We start from the raw sequence: 10,996 nt of genomic DNA, 5'->3' as shown, positions 1-10,996 counted from the left end.
ATCAATACTGGCTGATTATTGTTGGACACTTAAGCGAGAAGCCTCAGACACTGAGTACAAATGAAAATCATCAACAAAACATTTTTAGCTTAGTTGAACTATTGCAAAGCATCAGCACTATTATGCAATTAAACAATAAAAGTTAATTTCTTGTTTCTCCAAGTTCCTGCATTATACGAGTAGGCTGAGTTATATTTGTGTTCACCTTCAAGGGTTAACACAATGTAATGTGTAATTACAAAACATTTCTGAGGAAGCAATACTTCCTAAAAAATTGTGTCCAGTGTAATCATTCATGAATATGTTCCCCCTGGGTAGAGAATTTCAAGAATTCCTTAGTTTCCCAAGTAATGGCATAGATAAAGTGGATAGCCAGAGACTTATTTTGCAGGACAGAAATGGTTAATGCACAACTTTAAGATGATTGGAGGAAAGTAGAGTGGGGGAATGCAGGGCTAAGTTCTTTACTCTGGGAATGGAGCTCCCTGTCAGGAATGGTACAGACTGTTAAGAAACTCTTAGCTAGACTTTAAGATGTAGCTGAATTAGGCCATTTGGCCCATCGAGTCTGCTCTGCCGTTTCATCATGGCTCATCCATTTCCCTCTCAGCCCCAGTTTCCTGCCTTCTCTCCATATCCCTTCACGCCTTGACTCTACCAACCTCTAACTTAAATTTACATAATGACTTGGCCTCTGCAGCCATCTGTGGCAATGAGTTCCACAGGTTCACCACCCTCTGGTTAAATGGGCACATGGATGAAAGAAAAATAGAGGGCTACAAGGGAGAGAAAGATTAGATTGACCTTGGAGTAAGTTTAAAGGTCAGTACAACAATGTGGGCCAAAGGGCCTGTACTATGTTGTAACGTTCTATGAATGGTTAGTTCTCTAGGCCAGGGGTTCCCAACCTTTTTTATGCCATGGACCAATACCATTAAGTAAGGGTCCATGGAGCCCAGGTCAGGACCCCCTGCTCCAGTGTCCTGGAAACAGGCCCTTTGGTCCAAATGTCCATACCAATCAAGATGCCCCATCAAAGGTTAAATATCTACATCGAAACATACAAATTAGACCTTACCAATGCCTTCTACAATGTATTGTGTGCATTTCTGGTCACCTACCTACAGGACAGATATCAATCAGATTGAAAGAATACAGAGGAAATTTACAAGCAAGTTGCTGGGACTTGAGGACCCGAGTTATAGGGAAAGGTTGAACAGGTTAGGATGTTATTCCCTGGATAGGGGTGTACAAAATTAGGAGGGGTTAGCTAGGGTAATGCTCTCCAGCTCCAGCTGTAAGATTGAGTGGGAATCGAACCCCAATCTTACAGCTAGCATGGTAGGGCATTACCTTATCTACTATGCTACCATGGCGGCCCATTTGTTCAGTATAATTTGCCAGTGCTTGTCCAAGCTGGTTAGTCAATCATTCTTCCCTGAAGAATGCTGCCAGATCTGGTGATATTGATCCTGAGGTCCTTCAGAAATCAAGAATGGCATAAAACTTGATTATTATTCCTCTCCATGTCTTGTGGTGCACCAGACAGCAACATTGCTACTTCTTTAGCATTTAACTTTATTAGGTACACTTGCTTGCTAATGTAAATATCCAATCAGCCAATCATGTGGCAGCATCTCAGTGCATAAAAGCATGCAGACATGGTCAAGAGGTTCAGTTGTTGTTCAGACCAAATATCAGAATGGGGAAGAAATGTGACCTAAGTGACTTTGACTGTGGAATAATTGTCGGTGCCAGATGGGGTGATTTGAGTATCTCAAAGACTGCTGACCTCCTGGGATTTCCACATACAACGCTCTCTAGAGTTTACAGAGAATGGTGCGAGAAACAAAAAAAACATACAGTGAGTGGAGTTCTGTGGGTGAAAACACCTTGTTAATGAGAGGGGACGGAGGAGAGTGGCTAGACGGGGTCAAGCTGACAGGAAGGTGACAGTAACTCAGATAACCACGTGTCACAAAAGAGCATCTCTGAATGCACAACACGTCAAACCTTGAAGTGGATGGGCTACGGCAGCAGAACAAACACTCAGTGGCCACTTTATTAGGAAGCACCAAATAACGTGGCCACTCAATGTATCTAAGTGGTTATCGAAAATCCATAAGTAAGCACAGGAAAGTTAAACTACAAGGAAGATATACTAGAAAATAACTATTCTACACCTAAAATGTCTACATTCAATTAGTGACTTATCTCAGGCATTGTAAATGTAAATATAAATTCCATTCCTAGTTCTGGTTTAAACAAGGAGGAAAATGTGTAGCTACTGCGAGTAATCTCATAGCTTTAGATTTTGGTGCTTTTGCTACTGGTTGCAAGACGTTCATTGCAGGAGTCGGCGTGAGTTTGCTCTGTTATGTGTAACAGCATAATGCGCGACACAAAATGGTCACCAAACTGACTAACAACTAGAATTATTAATGACTTGGAATTCTCGATTTCTTTTCGGGAGTTGAGTAATCAGCAAGTTCAGCCAAGTTACAGTTACGAAACTGCAGACTGGAAATTCCAAACATCTCATCAGTTACAAAGCGATTCAGGCATGACGGCAAATTCTAAAACTTACCAAAAGGGATGGAAATCAGCATGTTGGTAGTACATCCAAGACTTTGATACCAACCGCGATAGGAAATGGCCAACTGAGTTCCTTCTGATACAGCACACACAAAAAGTGCTGGAGGAACTCATCATCTGTGCCATTTTGGGCTGAGAACAACTTCTGATTTCTAGTTGTTCATGTTCACTGTAACAAGGTTGATGTGCAGCTTCTACCCCATTGCTATCAGACTCCTGAACAACCATGACCTGCACCTCACTGTCTAGCTGCCCTGCGCTTTCTCTGTAACTGTCACACTTTATTCAGTATTGTTATTGTTTTACCGTGTTCTGTCTCATTTACCAGGTAATGATTTGATCTGTATGGGAGGGAGGTGATGGGCAGGCCCTCAGGTCCATCTAGGTGAGGCAGTGCTTCACCTGCAGGTGTGCTGTTGGCATTTACTGCGTCCAGCGCTCCCAGTGCAGAGTCCTCGACATCACTTTGAACATCTTCACACTGTCCATCACAAAAGCTATGATCTCCTGGTGCCAACCCATTTCAATTCCACAATCCAGTCCCATAGTGACACTGCCACTCCTGCTGCTTCGTTGAGGACACTCTCATCTTGGAGGAGCAACACCTCATATTTCGTCCGGGTTGTCTCCAGCCTGAAGGCATCAGCGTCTAGTTTTCTAACTCTGGTAATCCTTTCCCTTTCCTGTGACCCCCATCAACCTTTCTCTCCTCCTCCCTTTCACTTGGACTCACTTATTATCTGCCAATTTATGCTCCTTCTCTCCCCCTCCTTTTTATTCTGGCTTCTGCCCGTTCAGTCCTGAAGGGTCTTGGCCCACGATGTCGACTTCCTCCTTCAATGTCGCCTGATTTACTCAGCTCCTCCGGCATTTTGTGTGTGTGCTCAAGATTCCCAGCACCCACAGAATCTTTTGTGTCTACTGCTGGCGGGAAGGAGTTAACTCAAGCATGACTTGAAACAAGCAGTACCTTAACCTTTGAAATTATTCTCTCCAGAATCAGGAACTAAAATACTCTTTAGTGTTGGAAAGACTCAGTGACCATTTCACTGGATTCAGGAGAGGGACCCAGTGTGTTCTGCTGCTGCAGCCCATCCGGTTTGTTGTGACATGAACCAAGTCACCAGGGAAACCCTGAAGTGAGTGGATATAGAAGTGTTTTATTCAATAAAACCGAGCAACAGGCATCATACTGAGACATTCTTGTAAGCAGAGGCCTGCTTAACCCAATGTTACATGACATTTTTATATAGGGGAACTGAGGGTTACTGAGGTGGAAATGGAGCTTGGGACCAAATTCAGATAGGCTGTCATCTTCTTCTGGCAGAGCAGACCTGACGGCTGGTTCAAGCCTGGTGCAAACTTACGAAGAAACCTTGCGTTCAAGGGGATCCTCAATGGGAAACATTTTGGCTGAGTTCACTCACTCAAGTTTTCTTCCTCTTTCACATGCAAATTGCCTCCTATATACTGACATTTTTTCTGATTAACGTCAAGATGTGGCAGTTCATGACTATAGACTGGGTTTACCACCTGTTACACCGCGGGTGTTTGGGAGAGCAATGAAGATCCTCCATCTCTACTGTGCCCCAGGTGTGGTTCAGGGTCCTCACTTCTGCCTCTACTGTGCACTGCCAGGATGTCTTAGCCTCCCGCAATTCCTCTGCCCTGAGGACCTGCCTTGATGATGGAGTCGGCCTCCCTTCTCACCGCGTATCCAATCCGTCTCCAACACTTTCTCACGATGATCGTGGCCGTGTCCTCGGTGACACTGAAGGAGTAGGGTGTGGTTGGAGATTTTTCTGGACCAGAAAATACGGAAGATCTTCAGGAGGCTCGTGTATGTAATGATGATGACTTGGCAAGGTCTCAATTCCCCTATAGTTCAGAAGTATTAACTTCACCTTTTAATATACTTAGTAAATCTGAAGGATTACAGGTTTGCACCTTCTGGGTCCAACAATCAATGGATTCCATTTACGCAATAAACTTAATGACAAATATCAAATGTACTGATAAATCAATTGTTATTGTCTACCCACACAAACATTTATGATGATATTTAGCCTGTGCTGCGCAATTACGGGAAGTCCCATGATCTTGAACACAAGTGAACTATTGATAATTTCCTGACGAGGCCAAGTATTAAGAAAAATGCAATAATTCCCTGTAAACACTGTCAGGGAAAGGGATCCAAAGGTTGTGGTTCAAGTTCAAGTTTAGTTTATTGTCGTTCAACTGTACACTTGTATACAGCCAAAAGAAACAGTGTTCCTCCAGTCCAAGGTGCACAACACAGTATGTTAAACTCACATTCATAATACAAAATAATATTACCACAAATAAATTAACAAATAATAAGGTGCATTTATGACACAAGTTAAGAAGTATAACACTACTGGTGCTTCATACGTGATGAGACCTGGGTGGTTACAGAGAGTTCAGTAGTCTCACAACCCGGGGGAAGAAGCTGTTTCCCATCCAAACAATTCTTGTCCTAATGCTACGGTACCTCCTGCCTGATATTGTTGGACAGATTGGAGGGATCACTGGCAATGCTAAGGACTCTGAATTACACAGCGGTCCAGATAAATATCTCCAATGGGTGGAAGAGAGACCCTGATGATTCTCAGCAGTCCTAGCAATCCTTTGTAGGGATTGTGGTCAGATGTTGCAGATCCTGTACCAAACGGTGATACAGTTGGTCAGGACACTCTCGGTGGTGCTTCTGTAAAAATTGTTTAAAATGGGGGGGAGGGGAGGAGCCTCACTCACCTCAATCTCCTCAGAAAGTGAAGATGCTGTTGTGCTTTCTTGACCAGAGAGGTTTTATTGAGATACCAGGTGAGATTATTTTTTATGTACACGCTCTCCATGGTGGAGCCATGAGGAGTGGTCAGCCAGCACTTCCCTGAAGTCTTTGGTCTTGCTCACACCATTCCACCAGCCCCTGTACCTCCTCTCTGTATGACGTCTTATTGTTGTTGCTGATGAGGTCAACCACTGTTGTACCATCAGCAAACTTGATAACTCAGTTTAAACTGGATCTAGCCATGCAGTGTGAACAAAAGTGGGTTGGGAACACAGCTGGGGTTGGCGGGAATGTTGGTGTTCAGTGTGATGGAGCTAGAGATGTTTCTGCCAACTCGATTCACTGTGGTCTTTCTGTCAACAAGTCTGGAATCCAGTTACAGGGAGAGGTGTTGAGACCCAATGAGAACAGTTTACCCGTCAGCTTCTGAGGGACGATCGTAGTAACCACTGAGCTGAAGTCGATAAACCTTGCATTATAAGGCACCATTTTCCAGGTGGTTCAGGATGGAGTGGAGAGCAGAAGCTATCATTAGTGGACCTATTTGAGTGAAAAGAGAGATGGAAAAGGTCCTGTGCAGCAGGAAGACTGGATTTAATGTGATCTACAACCAGCCGCTCAAAGCACTTCATGGTTGTTGAGGACAGAACCGCTGGCCGGTAGTTGAGGCAAGTTACCATCGCCCTCTTGGGCACCAGAATGACGGTGGCCACCTTGGAGCCTGTGGGGCCAGTGGACTGTTCCAGAGAGATGTTGAAAATGGCTTTTAGAACCTCAGTTAACTAGGCTGCACTGTCCCTCAGTGTGTGGCCAGGTATGATATCAGGCCCCGCAACTTTGACCATGACTAGGGTCTTCTTTGCATCAACTGCAGCCGGACAGTGCCTGCTGGGTGGGGGGGGGGGAGAGAGCCTTCCTTCGTGGTACATGTTTCTGTGCATCAAAACAAGAGTAAGAGACAGTCAGCCTACCAGAAAGAGAAGTGTCACTGTCGTTGATACGCAGGGTGAACTTGTAGTTTGTTATGGTCTGAATGCCCTGCCACGTGTGCCTTGTGTCTCTGTATATTCTCTGAATAATTCTGTTTTGCATTCCTGATAGTACCAGAAAGCACAGCTCTTGCTGACTTGAGCATTGTCTTAGCTTCCAATCAGAAGCTTTAGTTTATTGTCATCTGACTGCACAACCAAATGAAACAACGTTCCTCTGGACCACAGTGCACTCACAAAACATATATCACACACAGCACATAAAACAAAATATCACCACAAATAAATTACTAAAATATAATTCAAAACACATTCAGCACTGGTAAGCAGTGAACAGCTGGTTGTCCTGGTGATGAGACCCCGGTGGTGGCAGGGTATTCGTTAGTCTCACAGCCTGAAAGAAGAAGCTGTTGCTCAGTCTGGTCGTCCTAATCCTGATGCTCCCGTACCTCTTTCCTGATGGCAGTGAGTGGGTCAAAAAGATTGTGGGGTGGGTGGTGGAGATCCTCAACAATAGCCCCTTCACCTGCAACACTCTGGGTAAACGTCACAAATGGGGTGAGGGAGACACGGTGATCTTCTTGGTGGTTTTCACTCTCCTCTGTAGGGTCTTTGTGCTCCAATGCCTTGCAGCTTCTGTACCACACAGTGATGCAGCCAGACAAGACACTCTCAACGGTGCTCCTGTGCAAACTTGTTAGAATGGGGACGGGGGAGCCTTGCACGCCTCAGTCTCCTCAGAAAGTGTAGATGCTGTAGTGACTAACGAGGAGGTGTTGTGGGTCCAGATTAGATTGCCCATTTATGTGCATGCCGAGGAACTTTGTGCTCCTCACTATCTCCACGGCCCAGCCATTGGAGAATGGTCAACCTGTGCCTTTCTGAAGTCCACAATCCACAATCCACAATCATCTCTTTGTTGTTCTCACACCTTTTGACAAGCCCCTCTATCTCCTTTCTTATGTCAATTCATCATGTTGCTGATGAGACCAACCTCCGCAGTATCATCAGTGAACATGATGATGTGATTTTGAACTGTCTCTGGCAGTACAGTCGTGAGTCAGCAGTGGGTTGAGCATGCAGCCCAATGCTCAGCGTGAGAGAACTTGAGATGTTGCCGCCAACTCAGACTGACTGGGGTCTTTCCATCAAGAAGTCCAAGGTCCAGTTACAGAGAGGGGTGTTGAGTGCCAACGAGAACAGCTTACCCACCAGTCTCTGGGGGATGATTGTATTAAACATCGAGCTGAAGTTGATGAACAACATCCTGGAATAGGAAGCATCATTTTCTAAGAGGGACAGGACAGAGTGGAGGGCCGAGGCTGTGACACGAGCAGTGCTTTGGTTTGAGCAGTAGGCGAACTGGAGCTGGAAGAAGGACATTCAAAGCATTTCGTGATTGTTGATGTCAGAGTTTCCGTTACTCTCCCGGGTACATTGAAGCCTACAGGGACAGTGGACTGTTTCAAGGAGATGTCAAAGATGTCTATTAAGACCTCTGTTAGCAGTTCCGCACAGTCCCTCAGCACCCGACTAGGTATGTTGTCCAGCCCTGCTGCTTTCCTTGGTTTTACCCTCACCTCAGCTGCAGCCGGACACGGTACCTGTTCTTTGGAAGGGAGGGGGTTTTCCCTGATGTCACATCATTCAATGCATCAGATCATGCATAGAAAGCATTCAGCCTATCAGGAAGGGAGGTGTCAGTGTCGTTGATGCGCAAGGTGGACTGTTACGGTTTGAGTATCTTGCCACACGTGCCCCATGTTCCTGTTGTCACAGAGGGGTCTGTGAATTTTCTGTGCATACTTGTGCTTTCCCTTCCCAGTGACACAGGAGATCGCAGCTCTTGCTGACCTTAGAGACATCCTGTCCTCCTGATCTGAAGGCAATGCCCCGATCCCTAAGCAGTGCATGGAACTCTGCAGTCAGCTATGATTTCCGGTTTGTGCTGGCAGTGAATTGACTTTATTTCTTACATCCTTCACATACATGAGGTGTAAAGATCTTCATGTTACGTCTCCATCCATATGTGCAATGTGCAATCATAATAATTTATAAAAATTTATAACATATAGATCAGTCAATGTAATAGAGAGTACACTCAAATCAGCGTGAGTTCATCAGCCTGATGGCCTGGTGGGAGAAGCCGTCCTGGAGCCTGTTGGTCCTGGCTTTTATGCTGTGGTACCGTTTCCCAGATGGTAGCAACTGGAATAGATTGAGGTTGGGATGGCTTGGGTCCCCAATGATCCTACAGGCCCTTTTTACACACCTGTCCTTGTAAATGTCTTGAATCATGAGAAGTTCACAACTACAGACACGCTGGGCTGTCCGCTCCACTCTCTGCAGAGTCCTGCGATTGAGGGAGGTACAGTTCCCATACCAGGCAGTGATGTAGCCAGTCAGGATGCTCTCAATTGTGTCCCTGTAGAAAGGATTTGAGGGCCCATATCAAACTTCCTCAACCATCTGAGGTGAAAGAGGTGCTGTTGTGCCTTTTTCACCACACAGCTGGTGTGTACAGACCACGTGAGGTCCTTGGTGATGTGGATGCTGAGGTACTTAAAGCTGTTCACCCTCTCAACCCCAGTTCCATTGATGTCAATCGGGGTTAGCCTGTCTCCATTCCTCCTGTAATCCACAACCAGCTCCTTTGTTTTTGCAACATGGAGGGAGAGGTTGTTTTCTTGACACCACTGTGTCACAGAAATGACTTCTCTGTAGGCCACCTCGTTATTGTTTGAGATAAGGCCAATTAATGTAATGTTGTTGGCAAATTTAATTAGCAGATTGGAGCTGTGGGTGGCGACACAGTTTTGGGTATACAGGGAGTAAAGGAGGGGACTCAGTACGCAGCCCTGAGGGGCTCCTGTATTGAGAGTCAGAGTCAGTGTAGTGTTTAATCATGATTTAATCCTCGATGCATTTTCCTACGCAGCTATTTACCAATCCCGCTTATTCATCAATGTTGACATGATGTTTGCAGATAGCCACCTCCCTGAATATGCTCCTGTCCGTACTTTTGAAGCAGTCCAGCAGTGCTGAGGTGGCACCTTCTGAACCAGGTCCTGATCTCCCTGTAAACTAGCTTGATTTGTTTAACCAGTGGTCTGTAGTACCCTGGGATTAGCAAAATGGATATGTGGCCTGAGGTGAGGGCAGGGTGCAGCCCTATAGGTTCCACTAACGTTGGTATAAACCAGCTCTAATATATTGTCCTGCCGAAGGGTTTTGGCCTGAAACATTAACTGTACTCATTCACCTAGCTGCTGCTTGGCCTGCTGAGTTCCTCCAGCATTTTGTGTGTGTTACTCTGACCATAGACGCTGTCTGACCTGCTGAGTTCCTCCAGCATTTTGTGTGTGTTACTCTGACCATAGATGCTGTCTGACCTGCTGAGTTCCTCCAGCATTTTGTGTGTGTTACTCTGACCATAGACGCTGTCTGACCTGCTGAGTTCCTCCAGCATTTTGTGTGTGTTGCGCAGGTTTTCAGCATCTGCGTACTTTCTCTTGTTTCTAATATATTGTCTCTTCTGATTGCAAAGTTGATAAGCTGGTAGAATTTCAGCTAACACGAGGAAATCTGCTGATGCTGGAAATTCAAGCAACACACAAAATGCTGGTGGAACGCAGCAGGCCGGGCAGCATCTATAGGGAGAAGCGCTGTCGACGTTTCGGGCTGAGACCCTTCGTCAGGAATAACTATCTTTCCTTTCAGTTAGTTCTGACGAAGGGTCTCGGCCTGAAACATCGACAGTGCTTCTCCCTATAGATGCTGCCTGGCCTGCTGTGTTCCACCGGCATTTTGTGAGAATTTCAGCTGATCTGTTTTTAAGTTGGCACGATTGAAGCCACCAGCAGCAATGAAGGCAGCATCAGGGTGAGTGGCTTTGAGTTGCTGTCAAGCTCCTGTAGAGCTTCTCCAGCACTAGCATGGGAATAAAGAAGGGAGCACCCCGATCTCTTACCCTTGCCTGGACCCCTAATGTCAACCATGACCTCTGTTATACCCCCCCCCCATAGATGTGCTTAATAACAGTGATGTCTTCTATGCATGTCTGTATGTTGTCAGTCACAGATGATTGATGTTATTCAACAATGTTCACGTGACACTACAAAGAATGCAACTAACGACTATATTTCATTACGAGCTTGAGGAGATTTAGCTTGTCATTTGGAAACTGTACTGTGGAGAGCAGTCTGACTGGCTGCATCACTGTCTGGTACGAGGTGGGGGAGAAGGGGGGTGTTTTAGCACAGGATCAAAGTAACTGTAACTGTAGTCAGCTCCAACATGGGTACTTGTCCCCATAGCATCCAAGACATCTTCAGAAAGTGGTCTCACAGGAAGGCAGCATCCATCACCCAGGCCGCGCCCTCTTCTCATTGGTACCATCAGGAAGGAAGCACAGAATCCTGAAGGCACACAGCGATTCAGGAACAGCTTCTTCCCCTCTGCCGTCTGATTTCTGAATGGACAGTGAACCCCTGAACATTACCTCACTACTTTTTATTTATTTCTTTTTGCACTTATTTTAACAATTTAATATACATATATGCTTACTGTAATTATTTTCTTTTATATTTATCATTTATTG

Source organism: Hemitrygon akajei, chromosome 12 (assembly GCF_048418815.1).
Source record: "Hemitrygon akajei chromosome 12, sHemAka1.3, whole genome shotgun sequence".
NCBI lineage: Eukaryota > Metazoa > Chordata > Chondrichthyes > Myliobatiformes > Dasyatidae > Hemitrygon > Hemitrygon akajei.
This window is presented reverse-complemented; position numbering follows the sequence as displayed.